Raw genomic sequence first — 23,231 nt, 5'->3', positions numbered from 1 at the left:
CTTTTATAATAAATTAATATCTGATAGTACACTGAGACATATGATGTGGATCCACAATGGGTAATGTTACAGTGGTACACTTGATTACTTAGGAGTAGTATAGAGGATGAGGTAGCTGAAAATGCTTGAACGTTTCAAGGAAATGCAAGGTGGAATAAAATGCAGTACAGCAAATAAACTTGATATGATTTCAACCAACAACAATGTAATCACTTTTTCTCTGGCAATTCACCCCCCCCTCCTATGCAATGTAAGAAATGGAAGGAGATGAAAAGAGGAGCACACAGTTCTCAGGAATGCAATCAAATACAATACGAAATTCAGTTCCCCCACAGCAAGCTTAGAGGAAACAGGTAGAAGTTTGAAACACAGGCCCAAAACGCTTTTAAATGTGATGGCAACGGATGGGAAAATGTGCTAACTGATTTTAATTCCCTCTAGAGATTCAGGGTGAGTGAGAGATGCTTGTTGGTATTAGTTCAGGCTCACTTTAGCAATGCTCTATGAGTTATTACCAGGTTGCAAGCGGATTTTAACAAAGGAAAGAATGGAGCTGCTATTTTGACAAGTGGAGAAATTGAGCCAAAATCGCAAATCGCAGTAAATTTTGCGAGTGCGTAAATCGCGATTACGGCAAAAGTATAAGGATCAAGTCGGTTCTAGGTTCGTTGGAAAGCCTAGAATCTCAGCTTTAAAATGAAAGTTTTCGTTCCTTGCCCAAACGGTTCAAGAGATACGGATGATTTAATAAAGGTAGATTTTCGGATTTAAAGTAAAACTCAAAATGACAGGTGACAGCTTGCAGCTGCAGAATTGACAGTTGACAGTTGTGCAGCTTTAAAAATGACAGATGACACGATTACTAGGAGGCAGTTCTACTTAGGTTAAAATAGCTTGAATTAGATTATTTTAACTAAGAGATTGGTTCTGCACAGTTCTGCTAGGTACTCACAATATAAATTTGAACTAGGCCTCGTCACGGATCTGGTCAACACATCCGGCGGCGGTTCTGTCTGCTCGGTGGGTCAATCAGGCACCGGTTCTGCTCACAGCGATCCGGATCTCTGGTTCTGCTCACAGCGGTCTGGGTCAGCTCTGCTCTGCTGGTCTAGCCTCTCTGGATACAGAGGCCTCTGGTTCTGGATACTGCTCTGCTTTCTGGTCTGGATCAAGTGGATTCTGGATGTGACACTGCTTTCTGGGTTCTGGCTAAAGTTCTTGGCAAAAGAATTCAGACAGCTCGCCCGGCTGTGGAATAGTTTGCAAATGATTTTAAGGATGCTAGGCCTGCTGAGAAGAGTTCTCAGTTTGTGGGTTTAGGCCCTTGCTTTAAGTTCTGAAGTAAATTTCTGGTCTCTGAAGATTGATGGATGTGAAGTCTGGAGTCTCCCGGCAGAGCGTCCCGCAGAAAATGGAATTGAATGTCTCTACCTGTCCCAGCAGTCTCTTTTTATGTGTTTTGAAAATGGGTGTGTGCCTGGGCCTAGCTAAGCCTGCCCCTCTCTACTTGTCATTGGCCCAATTCTCCCCTCTCCCATGATTGGGGGAAGGAAATGGATTGTCATCATGATGAGGTCTGTTTATGGGTCAGAGGATCCTCCCCTGGTCAATTTGCCCACAAATCTATATTTGATTCAAATACATATTTCTCAGATACACAATTTGTTGAAATTACATGTACACATTATATATTCCTTATGGTCCATGATTGTCCGCCTCTGATCTTCCTGGGGGCTTGCATTAAAAAATGACAACATTTTGCGCTTTTTGACTCGTTTACCAATATCGGACATTTACCAAAAATTACACACATGTGCGCAAGGAGTATGGACATTAATTGATGAAGTGTCAGATTTTTAACATGCAGACATTTGGAGTAAGACCCTATTTTCCGCTAGCAACCCCCCAGCATACACCACAGGGTCCTAACACCTCTTAAAACGTGCACAGAAAAATCACAAGAATAATGATATTACTTATATAATTCTGACAAGTCCGTACTATGAATTATCCATCTTTTTTAAAATTATGCTCTGGCCCAGATGGGTGTGGTTTAGGTTCCAAAGCACATGGGGGAAGCTTCTGTCTGCCCCCGCCTCCAGCTCGGGTGGCTCCCAGAGGCACTTCTCCTCCCACTTCTCCCAAGAGGAAGCCACTTTACGGCCCCCCCAATATAACATTTGCCTGAGTCCAGGACAAGGCTTTGTTCAACCTCCTGCGGTGCCCCTGCCCCTAATCTAATCAGAGAGGTATCAAATCCTTTTGGTGGGGAAGCAGGATGCAGCTAGGCCTGGGAAGAGTGGCTGAGCAGGTTTCTCCTGTCGAGGGTAGTTGTCAGGCAGAATTCAGCTAAATGTCACTTTAGTTCCCAGTTTAAATCAAACTTACAATTTTTACCTATACATTAAATAATTACTTCCTTCAAGTCATTTCAGAATATAGTTTTACATTGTATCCACCTCTTAGCAAGTCTTTCCTTGGTCTGGTTTGGGTTCCTCTGTTCAGTTTTACACAAAAGTCTGGTGGTTTTAAAACGCCGGCTTTCTGATAGTGGTGAGTACCGGTATTGCAACCATTTTTGGGATTAAGAAAATGAATTCCCCACAGTTCTGAGTAGCTTTTTGGCAATCAGCATTGCCATTCCCAATGGTTTCAGGCTACTGTGTGTGTATCCCAATGGTGGTTTTAGGCAGTGCCCTCCTGTGCTCACAACATAGGCAAAAGTGGGTGGCAGCCTATTCTTCATGTTTTCCCTGTGCACCCTCTGGGAAGTTCTGGCCATCATGATGTTTTCCATGCCAGTACTGCACACAGTTTTATGGTAGGGCTTGGATGAATGGGTAAAAACATCCCACAGTTCTCCCGAGGTCAATTCTCCAAAAGTCATTTGTGAAAAGGTCAAGTAGCATACAACCAAATATATGATTTAAAGTTATGTTTAGACTCAAGAGTGAATGATCAGGGATGGGGAACTGCTTGATCAAGTGACGCTTGAAGAAGTGCACAAGAAGAAGAGTCAGAGGAAATCTAAAGAAATTCCATCTAAGGGGAGGTTGAGTTTCAGTGAAAAAGAAGAAATCAAATCCTCTATGGCAGAGAGAATGTCATCCGCTGACGACACCCTAAGATAGATTTGTGAGTCATCAGCAAACTGGTGAACGGAGAGACCCATCGGGGATACCAGATCTCGCAGCAGTTCAACGTAGACACTAAATAACATGACAGTGAAAATTGACAAACATAACAAATTTTCTTTTCTTATCCTTGTTCCAGGGGAGTTACTGGCAGAGTGGACCCAATAACAACACACATATACACAGGGAGCTCACAAGCTGGTTCACGGAGAGTGATACAGTGCAGACAAGCAGGGAGTGAACTCACTCGCATCACCAATGTGTGCTCACCAAAAGACATGGTACAGAAAGGGTTCAGGTGGAGAACAGAAGGCTCATGTACTCCATAAGCAGAGGGAGACGAGGAAGTCCTTCACCGCACAGCTACAGTACAGTTCAGCTACAGTAATCATGAACACCTGACTAAAATGGCAGCAGCTTTTTTTAATCTTATGCTCGTGCCTTGCAGCCCGATTATGCACTTATGCATGAAAAGACTCACCGCATGAGTAAAGAAGGGGATTAAAGCACATGAAGAGCCAAGTAGGTGACTTGAATTTAACCAGAGAAATGCCAAAGTAATCACAAAGATTACTGAGGCACTTAAGAGCTACAGCCCAGTATAAAGGCAGTGAAGATGCTCAGAAGGAAAGCTGGAGAGCTGGTGCAGAATAAGAGGACGCGAGACGAAGGAAGGACAGCAGATTGATGGGCACTGCAGCCCAAACTTGAAAACACGTTACCAAGAGCTTGTAACCCAAGCCCTGGCAATGGCCAGAAGATCCCCAGGAGAAAAGGAACTGGTAGAAAGCCTGCTGAGTGCTATAGATCATGTAGTGGGTGCCAGTCTAGGTGCAACGCTGTGCCCCTGTGCAAGCAGAGTGAACTAGAGCCTAGGGTGGGCTCAAGGCCGGGAGAGCACCCCTTGGCTGCTAGGTTATAATATCTTCCATCTGAAAGGTGGTGGTGGAGAAATTCCCGCTGGTTACTCTCTGAGGAGTCACAAGATGTTAGCTGGTAGGCATCTTGGTAAGTCTATATAGTCAGCAAAGTCCATGGTGCAGGATCATGAGAGCGACACTCCTGAACACCTGGAGAGCCGCAGTTGCAGATCCATCGGGTATAAGCTAGAAAAAGCAGCGTGCATAAACTGGAAGAGACTCCTTTACCACCTCGCTCTCTCCAAAAAAGCCATGCCAGCACTGCAAAAAAGGGAATCAGAAGCGACCAATCAGCTTGCCGTCCAGAAAAGGGTGAAATCATGATTTTTAAAATAAGGCCAGAGAAAAAGTTGGTTTCACAGACCTATAAAATAATCTGGCCTTGGTTCTTTTGGCATTTAGAGAAATGTCATCGCTAATTCCAACTCAGACTATCAACTTGAGACAGCAACCAAATCACACCAGCTAAGAATCCCACAGTGAGCAGGTGGCAGGTCAAAAATATAGGTCGAAAATAAAGAGGGTTCAAATATAGAGCACAACTTATCAACTATAGAAATATACATACAGTAAAAACATATTTGCATTCCCTCATTCAGGGTGGTAGGTAGTAAGCGATGGAGGGAGAAATGTGTGTGTGCTTCCCCTGGGGTCTGTAGAATAAGGAGGCGTCTTGCCTATATTAACAGGGCCTGTAATGTCTGTATTTAGATGCGAATTTTGGTATAATATGATAAAGAAAATTCTATTAAATGTACACATGTTGTATGCACTTAATAAAATATTAATATTTGTGCATGATTTTTCATATAAAAGATTTTGCCGTGGAGCCCCCAAGGTTCCTGTGATGCTGGGCTGGCCATGTTGGATACAGGGATTTCACCTGGTAGTCACCTGGGCCTGGGGGCAAATTAGGTGTCTTTTCCCAATGGCATGGAGCTACGGTTGGAACACCCCCTCTGCAAAAAAACATAAAGTTCAAAAATCACTTTTGTACATGCATTTTATTTTAAGTGTGGTTCAGGAGCGAGGGGTCCAGAGTGGGTGCAAGTAACCCAGTAGAACCAATTTGATTTCAGTCGATCATGTTGTTGGTACATTGCCCAATCTGGATGCTGGAAACTGATTTGGGGCTATACATGTACTTCAATGGAGCGGGGTCTGCGTATCGCCATGGGATATACCACCTGAGGCTTGGGGCAAGGAATGTACAGTTCATATATATATCTCTGCCGCCATCTTCTTCATGAACACTGTTTCTGCATGTGTCAGAGTAAACACTACCCCAATCAATATCAGCAAGCAACTATTTCAGTATGACATGTTTCATACGAATGCCGGGTGGGCCTGTAAAAAAAAGGGTTAACTTATGCGAAAGAATTCTTTGGGGGTCATTATAGGTTTTGCCGTGCGGAAAAAGTAGCAGAAAACGAGGCGCTTATTCCATTACTTCAGCACTGCAAAACTACAGATTTGCCAGTGGGGGTCACTGTATAAATCAGGACCACCCCCCCACCGGCAAGAAACTGCTGTTAACCGAACTGATGCTGCCAATAGCACATCACAGCTCTCTTGCTTTTATCCCGCTCAGTCCTACTAACCCACCCCACCCTCTTATCCTTTCAGATCCGCCAGAGCGCCAGGGGACCCCTCCGGTGGTGATAGTGCGCGGTATAAATATTCTTTAACATAACATGACACATAATGCCGTCTGGAAATGTCTTCATGCCCGCACTCTCTTTCTACTGTGTTCTTTTTTTTTTGTTTTGCTCCTCCTCACTCTCAGTGCCTGATATCCCTCCTTTTCACTTCCCTCTCAAATGCTTGGGCTTACAATTTCTAGCCCTGCGTTTTTGATATGATAGGTTATTTATTTATAACGCGTTTAATACCCAGAGGTTTCTAAGCACGGACATGGGGATCGATCCTGTGTTGCTCTGTGTCGTCTTGCTTCCAAGGCGAGCACGTTGCCGCTGAGCTATCCTCCTTCTTCTACTTCTCTTGTCCTATCCACTGCACCCTCCTTCACCTCTCCATTAGTACAGGCTGAGCTCCTTCTTCCAACTTGTGCATTTCCTCAATTCTTGAGTGCCACCAATTCCTGCCCTGACCCTCCAATGCTGAGCTGAGAGCTTCCATCATTTTCTCTGTCACATTCCTGTCACGCTCTCAAGCTTACGTTTCTTTCTCTCCATTCTCGCCCCCTTCTCGATCTTCCGTTCTTTTTCTATGCACCTTCCTTCTCTTTCTTACCCTCTCGATCTGTTCATTAACTTCACCTCCAGCCCTGGGTTCCCACTCCTCTTCTTTCTCGCTTACAATTCCCATGCAGACTCCTTATTTGTCTGCCCCTGTACCATCCCTCTATCACTTTCTCACAATGTTGCAGAACTCTTCTTCTGTCTGCTCTTTCTCTGTAATATATTTCTTCACATCTAATGGCATGAGTACTTAGAGAGGCCTTTGTGAAAGGTACTGGGGGCCAATTGCCATCTATAAGATATGGATAAGATCATGTCATTATATGAACTTTGCTAGAATTGCTAAACGCTAAACGCAGAGTCCCACTAATAACAACGACTGGAAGCCAATATTAAACAACGACTTCAGACCTGGACAAAAGGCTACATGCCCTATTCATGGAAAAGTGTGCATTTATGCCACAAGGGCTTCATGCCGAGAATGACGATGCACGAGCCTACGCACATAATAAAAAATGCACGCCCCACGTATCCATGGAATGTTCTGCGCAAAGTAACCGTATGCGCAAGTCGTGGCCGGAACGCCCCCACTGCAAAGCAAAAACAGCCAGAGCAACTACATTTGCGTGCTACCAGGGGTATGAATACAGGCAACCTTCAAACAGTGCGTGCGGTCCCCCGCAAGCAAGCCTGCATCTAGGGGACCCTGTGCCGGGTCCCCGTAACTGGTACTGGCACCCCGACAAAAGGCCTATGATTTATCATAACTCAGGTAACACTCTGAAAATATGTGTGACAACCCCCTTAAACCGTTCCTACACCACGCTTCACTGTGTACGTGCGCCCCTAAATCCGATCAGATCCCCGGCTGCGTAGACAGACCCCTAAATCCAACATGCGAACCCACCTTTGTGCTGCGATTCCTATGCGCATGTGTCTTTATGCCTGCCTTTAGGTGGTGGAGAGATCGAGGGATTTGCATGAGCATTTCGCAGGCGAGAGGTTGCCCGGTCACATCCATGAATACACTTTCTTCTGCGCCTTTATGGGCGTGCTATGGACTGCCTGGAACGTCCCTGTAACATCCAATTTTTCCCTTGTTCTTCCTAATTTTTCGAGGTATGCTCCCTAGTCCGCCCTTTGGGAAAGCCTCGCCCACGCTCTGCATTGTGTCTCGTGCAACAAGGTGCTCATCCACTCGCACGACGTGCCGGGTCTGCGCGGAATCCTCGTAAATCCCTGAAAAGTCCCAGGCATTTGGTTCGATGAATTGCCAAACAGGGATGTGCGTGCAGATTGGCACGCGAATACCAGATTTTCCACGCAAATATTTCCATGAATCGGGCCCTATGTGTGTTATTTGGAATAGTATGCTTTAATCAGTGCACCGTTAGTTCACACTACCACCCGAGACCATGGTAAACCGGAACTCTGAGAGTCTGAGCTGTGCTGTAAAAGAAATGACAAAGGATCATTTCAAACAATAATTTTGAAAAAATATGGGTCAGAATTCTACATTTTGTAAGATATGTTTACATACAAGATGAATAAAAAGGCATATGTTTTATCATACAAACTATGAAATGATTGTACACTTAATCGCAATAAAAATATATATATTCAGCATAAATGTATTAATATATTGAAAAACGTTTTCACAAAAATACCTTCACAAATTAAGGATCAAAGTCTCCCCAATCCCTAAAATAAATGTTCTGATCAATAAAGAAATGTCCAAAATAAGGATGAGGAACAGGGGTTAAGGTTAATATAATGGAGGTGGGAAAACACAAGTAGTCTAAGAGAGGTATGGGGAGTCTATAAACACTAGGGGTGGCAATGGGCTAAACCAAATACACATACGCAATTCGGGTTTACATGCATTTGTCAATCAAAACAGATTCGCTCTAGGTTTCAGACATTTCAGTGTACCCCATAGTGTGGCAAGAGATCAAAGAGTTATTGTGATTGGGCGTTTCATCCTGTGGGGCTTCTCTAGCGAGCCAGTGAATATTTCCAGGGATGTTGACCTGGAAGTGATTTTTCCTGGATGGAGACCAGCCTCTAGCATCAGTTTATTGGACATGTGTCTGATCCTTCTTCCCAGGAATTATTGACTTTAACTGCCTCTCTGCATGCTAGCTACAATCCAATACCACTGTAATGGCACCTAAGAAGACACATGGGTGATTAGGGAACGCAGATTGCTGCCACGATTCTGTTAAATATGTTGAGATCGCTTCATAGCTGTCCCGCTGCGTTCTGGGACATGGACTCAATCAATGTGCACGATAGATAATCTTTATCCAGGATGAAGAATACAATACCACGTCAAGAAATTAGCACTGGTCAGTAGACGATGGTGTAATTGGAGGCCAGGAAGGGAGCATACGATATCCAGGGACTGCGGAAAATTTAAAATGAATGTGGTAGGAGCAGCATCCCTGTAACGTTTACAGGTTAATTCTTCAGAGCCTGGGGAATCAGGGTACATTAACCCACCCGCTACGGTGTGGTCGCGCGTGCCTGCCCGGATTCTTAGGATTCTCTGCATGCAGCTATAAAAGGCGCGGGAACTCTGGTGGATTCTTGGTTTTATCAAACATGACCATCAACGACAGCCTTTTCCAGACAGGAAAAGCATCCGATGAGCACACAAATTAAGTGGCTTTGCAGGGATCAGAATGTTAAATCACACAGACAGGTATATGGGTTTCTTGCACAGTGCGAGAACCCTGCACACAAACGGCATGTTCCAAGTGTGGCAGGCGTGAAGAAAGACCCAGGATGCCTCTCACCTGGGTTTTTATCCATGGGATAGCATAGGAGGTTGTTCCGTGATTGATGTCACACTGGGTCTCTTAACCATCCTCAAACAAAGGAACATTCCAGAATCCTTATTTTTTGTTGATTGTGATGATGTAGTGAGGGTTAAAGAGAATTGGTGCTGTTTCTTGTCGTTGGCCATTTTGAAATAGTTTTCGGGATGGACGTTGGGGTAAATACTGCTCACTAATTGCCCACTTCCTGAGTTCTAGGACCAGGCCTCAGATGAGGGTGTATAAAGAGGGGGAGGGAAATTAATTGGCGTTAGAAATTGCAACGAGTGGCGAATAGAGCTATGGGGGAATTCCTCTGATTGAAAGCACTATGTTTCGATATAACACTCTTTCTTGAGTGTGTGTGGAATACCACTGCACCTGCAAGTGACTTCTCCTGTCTTTCTGAGCAGCCTCTGGGCCGAGACATTGGCCTACTTGACTACACTGGTGCATTTCTTCCCTCTCCGATGGAGATGACCACTGAGTGGTAGAAACAAAGTGCAGCATTGGATAGGGGGATGCAGGGACTTAGAGGGGCCAACAAAGGGAGGGACAAACGTTAAAACAAGGCTAACAAAGCCAACAGAATTGCCTTCTGCATCAGTGTGCAATAGGTATTTGGCAAGGACGGTCATAATGGTATTAGTTGGCCATAACATTGCAAAGGATGGAAAATGATGTGAGTACCTGGTCATATGATGTCAGTTCCTGTAAAACGGCTAATTAAACAAGTGTGTGGAAGCCCCTCTACTCAGGGGGCCCATGGTTCAAATAATGGGTTCTATGAAATGTCTTCCATTCAGGAGTGTCTACAGACACATTTTAGCTCACGTGGCTGTAGTCCATCCCGGGTGGAAGAAATTCCATAGAACAGGTTATTTGAACCATGTTCATTCTCAGTAAAGGGGTTCCTTCATTTTAGTACAATTTGTAAAACTTGGGGTTTCACCATAAGCAACCCACGGTACTCCAGACGTGGCTGGGGTTACTGATGGCTCTCTTGCTCAACAGAGAATTGCCCAGAATGTCAGGGCTGGGCTGCCCGTGTTGGTGGGACCAGACTGAGATGCAAACTAATATTTCTCCTCTGTGAAGGGTCAGTTACGTAAAACGTGGTTGTAGACTATCCAGAGTGAGAGAAATTCCATAGAACAGGTTATTTGAACCATGTTCATTTCCAGTAGAGGGGCTCCCACACTCTTGTACAACCTACAAAAATAGCCGAACTGTTGGCTTTACCAGTGCTTGTTTTTAAGAGAACATTAGTACGATGAAGTGTTGCGAGGACAAACATATTATTTATAAATCAAGTCAAAGAAGGCACCTGTGGTTAAGACTTTTTGTATAACACCAGGACCTTATTTACACCTGTAATTAAGCCATCAACTCACAAACGTATGCTTAGAAATAGTAATGGCAAGTCTTATATAGCACACAAATGGATGCTGCTTCATGACATAGCTAGCTCAAGGAGATCCTAATAGGGTGTGCTTTGGTAGGGGAGATGCGGGTATTGGGTGGGAATGGCCAGATTAATTTGTATGGCCCTGGGCGGTCAGTGAGTGGGTAAATAACCAAACAACATCTTCAAGCTTTGTGTCTCTCCTCACACCCATCTCCTCCATCACTACTCCAATGCAGTAGTTTCTACTTATTATGAGTGATAGCACGCCACATACCAGCCACGACTAAAAAGCAGAGGCAGGGTGGTGCACAGGCAAGACAGTGCTTGAGAGCAGATTATTCAAGGAAAGGTTGCTCATTCGCCCCTCCTCTTGAACCTTTCTATCTCTCTCTTGGCATCAGATTGCCTCCAACTCTGCCTCTTTCTCTCCTCTGTGCCTCCCCGCTGCTCTCTCTGCATCTGAAAGTGTGGCAGGGGTTGAGAGGAAGTGCCACGGAGGCCAGGCAGATGCAAAGAAAAAAAAACATATACGTTTCTTCCAATAGAGAATGGACATCATTACAGGTTTGCCACCTTTTCTTTGGGTAAATCCTCCAAACCTGAATACCATTACCACCAGTGGTAACAGGATTACCGCCTAACCACTTGGGGCAAAACCTCCTGATTCCGAGTTGGTGTTTTTCCCTTTATAGAGTCCCAAAGTGCTTCAGTGAAGCGGGTAGGATTTCCCACGGGTGTAATTTTGCTGTCGGTAAATCCTGCATTTTTACAGTGGTGAAACCTCCAGCCAAGTGCTGGAGTTTTTTTTCTTTCTTGTGATATGGCGGTCTGGAAAAAATGGCGGTAAATCCATGACTACTATTTTTTTTACAACACCTCCATGCTAGTAATATTCTTACAAGATCCAGTTGATCATTTAATATTAGTTATCACTTTATAAGGGGCAAGCGGATGGGGTGATTTGTAATTTTGTAGGATTGTTATAATTTATTTTTAATATAACACAACCAACCCATCTCGTTAGTTTTGCCTGTCTACTTATAATGACACAGAACTTGTCCTAAAAGGATGTAAGCAGACCATTTCGTTTCTTTAAACCAATTCTGTCTTATGTGTGTGTCCTGCCCCAGCCCCCTGTAGCACTCTCTCGCCATCAACAAATGGCCAATAACCATCCATGGTGCCCCATATTATAAGGCACCTGTCCCATGAATGCGCAGCGTCTGTCATGTTTCTGGTGGAAAGACCTGTATCCTCAATTAACGCAAACACGTATACAAATGTATTTATTTATTTATTTATTTATTTAGTACATTTTGTAGACCGTGCAAAGCCCAAAGGCAACTAGGCGCTAACACTTAAGAAGATGGTTACACGTTTTTTCAGGGTTCCATAGCAAGTACATTTACATAATAGTGACAGAGTCCATTACGTTGCACATCCAGGCATACATTCAGTAGATAGTTACAGTTACAATGGTTAAGTATACTTTCAGCCTGATTCATGGAATTATTTGCATGAAAAACGCAGATTTGCGTGCCTTTCTGCCCGAAAATCCCTGTTTGAAGTATGGGGATTTTCGGGCAGAAAGTCACGCAAATTTGCGTTTTTCATGCAAATAATTCCATGAATCAGGCAGTTGGTGTTTGTGCTGGCAGCAGTGGGGTCGTCAGCATGGACGTTAACAACTACAGGGCATGTTGTCTGTAATGGAAGATCCGACTTAAATAGTAGGATGTTTAAGTTTTTCTTGAAGGACCAAAAAAATGTGTTGTTTCTTAGTTGCGTGGGAAGTGCGTTGCACAGTTTGGGTGCGATCACTGGAAAGCTTGAGCCTTCCGCTTTCTGTCTTCTGTATGTAAGGGTGATGAGCAGGTTAGTGTAAGACAACCGAGTAGGTCTGCAGGAATGAGTTTTGCTGATCAGGTTACTGAGATAGGCCGCCGCTTTGTTAGAGAGCATGAGAATTTTAAATTTTATCCTGTCATGGACCCAGAGCCAGTGGATATTCCTCCTAGTGGACAAGATGTGTTCGTTGATAGGGATATTCAGAGCTGCTCTAATGGCGTTGTTTTGTACGATTTGTAGTTTTTTGATGTTTCTATTACTAGTTCCAGCAAATAGTGAGTTGCAATAATCAATCCAACAGAGTATTAAGGCTATGGCCAAGGTGATGGAGTTGTCCGGGGAAAGGAATGGTCTGCTGGCTCTAATAATTTTAGCTGGGTAAGCAGCAGAGGAAACTATGGCATTGACCTGTCTATTTAATGTGAGGGAAGAGTCAATGTAAAGGGGGGCCGATTCATGGAACAAACGTGCGCCGAAAATCCATGCGCAAGCAGGCGCAAGGGAGCGCAAGCGTGAGAAGCGCATGCGCACGCGTGCGATTCAAGGAAGACGCTGCGCGTGTTTCCCGCTGTCCGTGTGCCCAATCCAGCCATGGCGCACGCAGGCATGCACGGCGTGCGCCACGCGCACAGCAAAAGCGCACATAGCGCGGCGCACACAACCAAAGTGGGCGGAACAGTGGGCGTAACATGCGGAATGGGGAACAACGCGTGAAAAAGAAGGCGTAACTGGGGAAGTACTGCAGGGAACTACACGGAACGCCCACATGCACGCGAACAACCCGTATTCATGGATCCGAATACGGGAAACCCGCGCACAGCAAAAGACGCGCACAGGTGTCAACACGTCCGCCACACGAAGGCAGGCGGAAGCGTCACCACGCACAGTACAAAAGTGCGCGCAAACAACAAACACGTATATACAGCTACGATGAATGCCCCATTTGTCGCAGCACTGATCTTGGGACACCGCAGGAGGAGGAGAATAGCCAGGGCACGCATTTTCGCACCACGGACAAGCCTTTTTGGGATGCCTGACGACCAGGTCTATGGCAGGTATAGGTTTCCACCCCATATCATCCTAGACCTGGTCAGGGAGTGCGAAGATGACCTTACATCCCCCACCCTTTGCTCCCAAGCATTGAGCCCCTTGGAGAAGCTGCTCAATGTCCTGCATTTTTTGGCTACTGGGTCATTTCAGCGGACTACTGCCATAGTGGGGGGGGTCTCACAGGCCACGCAGTCACGCTGCCTACACCAGGTACTGGCAATCATGACAGCGCGCCCCTCTGTCCGCAGGCACATATACATGCCCAGAACACCCGCAGAAAGGCAGGCCGTTGTCCTGGATTTTTTCAGGGTGGCACACTTCCCCAAAGTGCTCGGTTCCATAGATTGCACCCATGTGGCCCTACGTCCACCTAGGGCCACTGAGCACATCTACCGAAACCGCGAGCACTGGCATTCCATCAACGTACAGGTGATATGCGATGCAAAGGGAATCATCACCTCTGTCTATGCAAACTACCCTGGCTCCACCCATGACAGTTTCATATACAGAATGTACGCCCTGAGCGGGGCCCTGGAAGCTGGGCAGCATGGCGACACATGGCTCCTAGGTGAGTACAAATGCCCTTGCACATGCATGCAAGTCACACACAGACAAATACCCAAACCCTAATAATCTCAACTATTATCACCTCCCCAGGGGACAGTGCCTACCCTCTGAGCAACCACATGATGACGCCAATCCGGAACCACACCACACCACCCCAGGTAAGATACAACGCCGCCCATATTGCAACCAGGGCCATAGTGGAGCGCACATTCAGAGTGCTCAAGTCACGTTTCCGCTCCCTTGACCGCTCTGGCGGGCAACTACTCTATGCACCCCCAGTAGTGTGCAGGATCATTGTGGCAGCATGTGTCCTGCACAATGTTGCAACACGGCAGGGCGTCCCGGTGGACATGCTGGTGCCCCCACATCCCCAACCACAGGCACAGGCGCTGCCCATGGGAGGGGACAGGGCACGTGGCGAGGAAGCCCGGACCCAGTGTGGCCACATTTTTCACCTAAACTCCCACTCCTGCGGATTGCACACAGGCCTGGCACATACCAGGTGACAATCGATGATGACAAAGAGACAGTCAACTGTCACAACCCTACCACCCTGAGAAAGTTGCCATGGAAGTGCCACATCGTCTGCATCCCTAGCTACTTAAACACAAGCTATCCTTTGTGACCAAAAGGCACACATATGACATATGACATGATATGGTCTCTACACAAGTATTTCAAGGTGCGATGAGGCAGGGAGGGGGGAACAAGGGAAGACAGACAACGGTACTACTAGGCCAGGTGTAATTTAGATTGTGCAAGTGCAGGGGAAGTAGACCAAAAAACAAATACATAGGTCGGCTGGTGGCAACTGCAAAGGTAAGTGCAGACAAGTGCTGGGAAGAGGGGGCTGTAGGGATAGAGAGACAGTCCCACAGTGCAGGGGTTGCCAGGGAGGCAGTGCAAGTGGAGAGTGGCTGGGCCAGGGACCGAGGTCGGTGAGAGTGGCCTAGTTGCAGCTCCAGTGCAGTTCCAGTGAAGAATTCCGCAAGGGAGAGGCAGAGAGAAAGCAGAAGCAAAGAGGAAGGTCTTGAGGTGCTTCCCGAACCGGAGATGGTTCCCCTCAAGTTCAAGTGAGGCAGGAAGGCTGTTCCAGAGGGAGGGCCCTGCCGCAGAGAGAGATCTACCCCCAGCTAGTTGCTCTGAGAAGCGGATGACCCTGACATGCATGGTGTGCATCACACACACCTGAAAAACAGGCCATGGCCATCACTGTCATGTCACTCAAACCCTCCCAAACCACAACATGACATGGCAAGCAATACCCATACACCAACACAGTAACGATAAGGTACACATTGCCATGTCCAAAATCTACAGTGGCATCAGACAATGATGCCTGACCTGGAATCAGATGAAATGGCAGACCAACAACCTCCCACCCAAAATAAGACATTTTCAAATGCATTACAAGAGTTGTAGACGTAACATAACAATGAATGCTTGTCTACATGCACATTGTGCATTGCAAAATCAACACTGCAGCTTCTGTGTGCTGTGTCCTACTCCTGCAACACACTGCTCAGCGCACAGCACAGTGAACAGCCATTGTGTGTACTGCACACCCTGACAGCAAATCTAAGTGACAGACCACATCAAAAAGCAAATTAGGCATGTTCAGGATCCATAATTGGTCACAGAACGTGTGCTGCAGGGACACAGTGGCCACCAGAAGGCAAACAGTGTACACGTGGATATGCAAGGGTGGGAGTACATGTAGTGCATCAGCGTGCAAGTGTGTGGTTCTGCAAGGACATGCACTCCACATATGCATGTGCACTCAAGTGACCATCAGTGTTCTCTACACATCACATGTGAAGATTCACCATGTGTACACCCCAGCATGTCAAACCACAACTATCCCCTCGCACCTGAAAGGTAAACACAACGCATGAACAGGCATTGATCAGCAGAACACAACATGTACATAGGATACCACCATTACAATGTCAGAGTTCCCATCACACTGCAGGGCAAGGCAACTATCAACAACAATCCCCCCTCATAAATGACCATGACCCACTGAACAACTGCACCTGGGTCATGGAGCCTTCAAACCTCAATTCCACCTGGCCACAGGATCACCTTTACCCTTCGTCACCATCTCCCACCTTGTGTGTAAAAATGTGCCTGCACCCTCATAATCCACACTCATTTCCAAAATCACAAAATCCAAGCCAGAAAAACGAACCAGAACACCCTCCAGTAGATGACATGACATAGCAGTACCTCACAAAGGCCAAGTACTACCACAATGATGCAACAACCAAGGTAGCACAGTAAAACAATGTCACAACAGGATGTGAACCATGTGTGGTACATGACATAGGATGATGCACCATGAACGGATGTGCACTGTCACAGGTCCCGTGTACAGGCGCGGGAGTGTCACGAAACAAGCACCCCCACCGTGTCCCGGGTGCCTGCAAGGTCAAACTCACACAGGCCCCTGAGACGCTCGTGGGGAAGGAGGTTCAAGGATATGCAGTCGGGACAGGTGTTGACACACTGGATGACTGGAATGAGTGGCAGGAGAGGGGAGGAGGAATGACACATGAAACTAGGGAATGCACGAAAATGTACTACCTGCATGAACACATACACAATCCAATCAAACTTGGACATCATTGTCATGGCCTTCTGTAGTCCAGGCTTAGGAGTGGTACGAACCAACCACCCCCTCTAGGGTTTTGGCGCCTGCAAGTTCGGGGCTTACACAGGCATCCGCAACCCCAGCGGGGAAAGAGGGTTAGGGAACGTTGCTTGGATAGGTACGGGAAGCAGGAACACCGGGTAGAGGGTACAGGGTTCAAAATTGCATAGGATTCCGGGTGATTAGGGGGAAAAAAACATACCAAATTGAACCACACATATATCCATGCATTAGTACACTCCCCAGCAAGCCTATGCAGAGCAGTTTGAAAGAAAAACAACAAGACACTTATCTCTGGTTTTGAGTGCTGGCCTCCTGCATGCGCACTCTCAGGTCCGGTTACAGGAGCACTGCAATGCTGCAAAGAGAGCCACAGTCAACAACCTGTACGTGCCAATTACACAAAAACACAACACCAAACATGCCCCATAGCAACAAACTACTCTACAAACAGACAATCTGGTGTAGATGCTTCGTACCCATATATAACATTACCCCTGTGACGGGTCATACACAGTCAATGCAGTAAGTCAGCCGCCGGTGGGTGCGTGGCAAATGAAACACCAATGTGTCACAATTCACACAACATGCAATGTTCCCTGGGTAAGCAGACAGACCCATTTAGCAAGCCATGACTTCTGAGCAAGTTGCGTACCACCATGACCGAAACAAAGTTGGCAGTGCATTTATCATAAAGTACATGGAAATGATATGCACTGCACCCGAGTATGTCCCTTGCTGTATGTCCCTGTGAGCTGCCCCTTTCCATGTCTCGGAAGGCTACATGGTTGATACAAGTGCCTCAATGGACCTTGGTGTACCGGAGGGTATGTGCCACTGCCCCTGCACGTGTCACAGACAACCTTACAATCAACAGCCATCAGTCCACCAACACATGTGAGCTGCATTGTGTGCTTCAACACCAATATTCGTCTAAGCTCACCCTCAGTGCTGTGACTAAGCCTGCATGTGCAACTCGCCTGGTGCAAGCTTTGCTGTGTTGTGGCCCCCCTGTGCTGCTCAGCTTGCCTGGAGTTCCTTGGAACACGTCAGCAGTTCTAGGATGTAGGTCTGCAATCCCTGTGCCTCTGCTTGTGCACACATGTGCATGTGGGCACCAACAAACGTGTCCAGAATTCCGTCGTCCAATGGGCCATGTTTGCTGGCAAAGGTGCTCTGGAGGCTCATCCCCCTGCAGAAAGGGCATGGAACACATGATTAATGCTTCAAAGTCATCTGTGTGTGTCTCATCAGGCATCTCATTACTTGACCATGTCAGAGAGTCACATCATTAATCACACCATCAGTCCATCTTTCACATCCAAAGTGTGGAACACTATCTGCAGCATGAATTGCAACAAGCACGTGTACAGGAGAGATATGAAACACTACACAATGCATAGCAATTAATGTACACATTAATCATGACACACCCCATCTAGCAAAAGCTGAACAGTGGACAATAACACCACAATCATCCCCACTAGGGGTGTAAACACAAGTCACACAGCACCAGACATGCCACAGATATGACAGACCAAAGCCCTTGTGTAAAAGTCTGTGGCCCTCATTACGACCCTGGCGGAGGACCATGGTGCAATTTGCACCATGGTCCATGGCGCAGAGCTGCCAACTCCGCCATGGGGGTTGGCGGACTTACTGCCCCATTCCGACCTTGGCGGGGCGGTAAGTCCCCAATCCCCATTTACCCTTCCCCATTCCCATTTTTGCCCCATAGGGTATAATGGGAGTGGGGAAGGCGTTAATTACGCCACCGTAAATTATGGTGGCGTAATTAACAACAGGTCCCGTAGCGCCATGGATTTTTCCGCCCGGAAAAACCAGGCGAAAAAACCACCATGGCGCTACGGGAACTCGTAGTAAGGCGGAAAGGTACGCCATGCATTACGCTGGCGTAAAACCCTTTCCGCCAGGGTCGTAATGAGGGCCTGTGACACCGAACCATCCTTGCAAGACCATGGATAAGGGAGGCAGGAGTGGCATATGTGAGTCAAGGACCCCAAGCAGCAAACACATACACAAGACAAGCCTGAAGGGCCCAGCTGGAACAGACAGTGGATGCCTTCAAAAGCCACAAAGCACCGCACGTCACATGAAAGCACAATAGACTAGCAATTTTAAACTAAATCAACTATTAACTAATTACACTAACAATGGAAAACCTACATTACCTAATTAAACTAACTATCAACTTAACTAACTAAACTAAAAGAAAAATCAAAAATGGCCACATACGACCCGGGGGGGGAGGGGAGGCACCCAGGAGGGGGGAGGTACAGGGTGCTGCTCAACATCCACATGCGATGATGCTGAGCCAAAAAAAAAACCTCCATGGGCTCAACGCCTGCACAGCCCGACCTATGCGTGAGCAGCAATTGCTTGACGCAGAGACGACATTTCAGCCTGGCGTGCCCTGTCTGAGGCCGCCATGCCCAGCCTGAGCGAGCGGGCCGTGGACTGTGCCACCTGCTGCTGGAGAAGCACCTGCCTAGCAGGGGGGAGCACAGATCGGGCCACACGCTCCATGCTCTCAGCGATGTTCTCCATTGCTGCCCCCTGCCGTTCGGAATTGGCAGTCATGTCTTGCTCCCACTCAGTATACTGCGGGTGCGCGCGGTGACTGCGTTGCCGGGCTTGACCCCTGTGGGACCCAAGGACAGGGGGTCCTTGCTGTGTTGGCACCGCCCGCGGCTGCACGACTACATGCCCCCGTCGACGTGATGTCCCAGGCACATCAGTGACTGGTGTGGAGGGTGACCCTGCGTCCCGATCCACCACGGGCGGAGGAACCAAGACTGTCTGATCCCTCAGTGCCGGGGTCGCAGACAGAGGAGTGTTCACATCAGAATCACTCACCCCTGACACATGGACTTGATGCTCATCCAACTCAACATGGACGTCAGAGTCGTCATTAAGTCTGGACTAATAGGCAGCCAGAGACAAGATGGACTGCAGCACTTGGGGTTTTTCGTGGCCTACCACCCCACGACCCCACTAGTGCCGGGTTGATGTGGTGGTAACAACCCTGTGTCTGGCATGACAACACCATCCTCCGCGTCCATTGCGTCATCACCTGAAAAATAGAGAGAAAAAAGGTCACTACACATGTCAGAAGCACACAACACACAGACACACCGACAGCAAATGCATCCGGCAGACATGTGACACACAACATATAACCTGGCATGCATGCGGGGTCAACTTTGAATAGGTTCTGTGATCAGACCTGTTGAAAGGTGGCAGTTTCCATGGAAGTGGGTCTATGCAGTGCAGAAAATGTGTACGCCACTCACTACCTACATGTATAAGGACTCCATGGTGTGTGCCAGGAAATGTGAAGGCAGTGCAATGTTAAATTCAGACATCACGTGCATTGTGCATTCAATGTGTACCATATCTAGAAGCCAAGCACCCCTCCACTCCAGTACCAAAGCAGGGATGCCTAGCATGGTATCAAAAGCCTGACCATACACCTGTGTATTGACAGGCAGTGTTGACTGGCATCAACAGCTTAATGTGATTCAAGTGACAACACTGCAAATGATGCTGGGACAGTAAGCAGGACACATGATGAAAACTCTGGATTCCGCCCATGTGTGACGAAGACACAACAACAGTTGGACAGAGTCATTGGCCATTGAACAGGCTGAGGCCTGTGAGCCACACAGATTGTCAGACCCTAAACATGTGTGCAAACCAGGACTGAGCCACAGTTGACATGGGAAGGCTGATGAGATGCCAGGCAATGTATGTAACCAAGGACTTCTATTACAGTGATCATCCAGTCAAGGACACATAGGGGCATGCGTGCAATGCACATGGAGTATGAATGGGCACTCATGTCCCTGCGGGACATCTGACCTATGCACAGTACAAGTGAGATACCCTGCATCAAGTACTAAGGCTGTACCACACGGCATATGTCTGGCAGATTCTACGCTGGAAGTTAGCATCTACACAGGACACATGAACAAGAAAGTACACATTGGCAAGATTGAAGCAGACCAGTGCAAAGGTGGAACTGGGGTGCAGAGTGGCGGAGGAGGGGTAAGGGAGCATGCCTACATGGAGTCCCCGCATGCAGGCAGAGGAGACATGCATGACGGAAGCATTGCATTACTTACACATCAGAACCATGTACACGTCACATGTAGCGGCAATCATGCACAACACATCCCACAAGTGAAACACACACGTCCTCAACAAACACGCATCAACACTCACTGGACTGCGCATCAAAGTCCAGCATCTCTCCCACTCCGACCAATTCAGGTGGTATGAACTCCGCAACGAGAGCCTCATGCTGAGTGAGCTCTTCCTCCTCTGGTGCAGGCCCACCCCCAGTCACCAGAGTCAAGTTGTAATTAGAGGCACGCTTAGCCTTAGTGCTGCGTTTGATGTCATTCCAACGCTTTTTGCACTCTTGCGCTGTGCGCACCTCATGGCCGAATGAACTGACATGTTCCGCAACATGCTTCCAGTGGGTGTCACGTTGGGCAGCCGTAGTCTGACTATTGGCACCCACTAGCATGTCACGGCTGTGGCCCCGCACGTAGTCCACGAGGAAGTCCAGTTCCTGCTTACAGAAAGGCTTCTTCCTCGATGTGCAGGAGGTCGTGGCTGTGTGTGGGGTCCCAGCCTGTGCTGCAGGTGCAACCTTCCTCCTCTTGGACTGTGGCGCAGACCCTGGCTGGCTAATGCCGCCCTGACCAGTATGGCCAGTGGGTTTGATGGATTGAGCCAAGGGAGTGGCAGGTGGAGGGATGACCAAAGGCCTGACTTGTGTCAGTTGCAGCTGGGTGCCCACTAATGGACCCTGCGCAGCAACATCAGCTGTGGCAGGGTCATTGACCGCAACGCTCCTGGTTGGCAGACTCACAACCGGGGTGCTGTTGGGTGCATCTGCCCCTGCACTTGCCAACACCCGGCTGTTCGGGGCAGCAGATGAAATGACTGCCCCAGGGACACGTGTCTTGGTCTGAGCAGCCCGGCCTGCCCCTATGGTTTCCCCCCTGGCCTGTTGGAGATCTACCAAGGGCTCTTCAAGTGCCAACGCAGCCTGCGCTGGCAGACCCCGAGCCTGGGTGGCGGTGTCCACAGCTGCACCTGCAGCTACCACTACCCTTGGGCCCGTGGCAGTCGATGGAATGGACTGCCGGGTTCAATGGGTGCCAGTGCCAGATGCAGGAGCTGCATCCCCCAGAACCACAGGGGGTGGTGGCATGACTGCACCGACACATGGCACAACATTGTGCTCAAGTGGCGCACCCCTGCCTCTTCCCCCTCTTTGGCCACCCTGGACACCCTGGAGTCCCCCTACTCCCTGGTCACCACGGCCACGTCCCCAACCACGCCCGCCACGAGGAGGACGCCCAGCTGAGGCGCCCCTCACCTTTGGTGGCCTCCCAACCATGGCACAGATGTAGTAGTGCTTGCACAGATGGAGTGGTGCCAATGGGAGGTGTACACCACAATTGACCTGGGCAATTGGGGTGAAGGGGGTGGGAAGCAAGATGTTAACAGCCCCCCTGCACCTGCAAGGCTGTATGTGACCCCGGTGATGTGGTGACGGGTCACGCAACGCTCAGGCACCCCAAAACTGCAGTAAAACCGTGCACGCAACCCTGCAGCCTACGTGCGTGTATTCAACCTCCCGCAGTATGCGGTGGCACCCAGTAACACGAATAACGCATACGCGTGGGACCCCGAGGCTACTATGACATCAAAAATGGGTGCGATACACAGGGGCACCCGCAGTGGGAAAAAGAGCATGTGCGACTCACCGTCTGACTAGTGCGATGCAGAAAACCACGCGTTGCCAATACCCCCGCCAAAAGAAGAGATACGTCCTTGATAGCTGTGAAGATGTGATGGCGCGTGAAACAACAGGAAGCAGCAACACACGTCGGTCTCCACGAAAGGCACGTACAGCGAACTGCTGGGCTTGCTCACCTTCAACCCGTGCTGAGGGAAACGCACGCGCGCATCACGTCAGTTACGCGCATGGGCCCTTTCCTCGTATTACACGCGGACGTGCAGTTTTTCACACGCGCTGAAATGCCCATGCATGCCTGTGCGCGTCACGTCACAGGGGCGCTTGCGCTTCAGGGGCCTTCTGTCCATTGAAATTGCATATGCGTGCAGACGCGCTTACCCGCTAAGGGCCTTTCCTCGAATTACACGCTGACGTGCCGAATTTTCACGTGCCAAATCACTCCGTATCAAGCTGGCCACGCGTAAGCACACGAAAGACCACGCTCCTGCCGAGAAGGCCGAACTACTGCCCCCCAGAACCCCGATCACGCTTCCACCTGCCATCTGCTGCTGCCTGACTGCCTGCTGCCCACGTGCCCTGCCATTTGCTGCCTGCACATCAGCCAGGGGTGCTGTTGCTGTGACCACCCCTGCTGGAACCAAAGACTCCCAACTGGGATTCCATCGCTCCACAGCCCAGCCCCAGGACCCAGTTGCCCACCCACTCCTGCCTCTGGGGTTGTCATGTCAGGCACTGCAACATCTGGCACCACTGACAACCCATGGCCAGAGAGGCAGAGGGGCACCAGCTTCAGTGCCACTGAAGTTGGTGTCCTGGTGGAGCAAGTCCTGGGGC

Source organism: Ambystoma mexicanum, chromosome 7p (genome assembly GCF_040938575.1).
Source record: "Ambystoma mexicanum isolate Mex_15411 chromosome 7p, UKY_AmexF1_1, whole genome shotgun sequence".
Taxonomy (NCBI): domain Eukaryota; kingdom Metazoa; phylum Chordata; class Amphibia; order Caudata; family Ambystomatidae; genus Ambystoma; species Ambystoma mexicanum.
Note: the sequence above shows the minus strand (reverse complement) of the source record.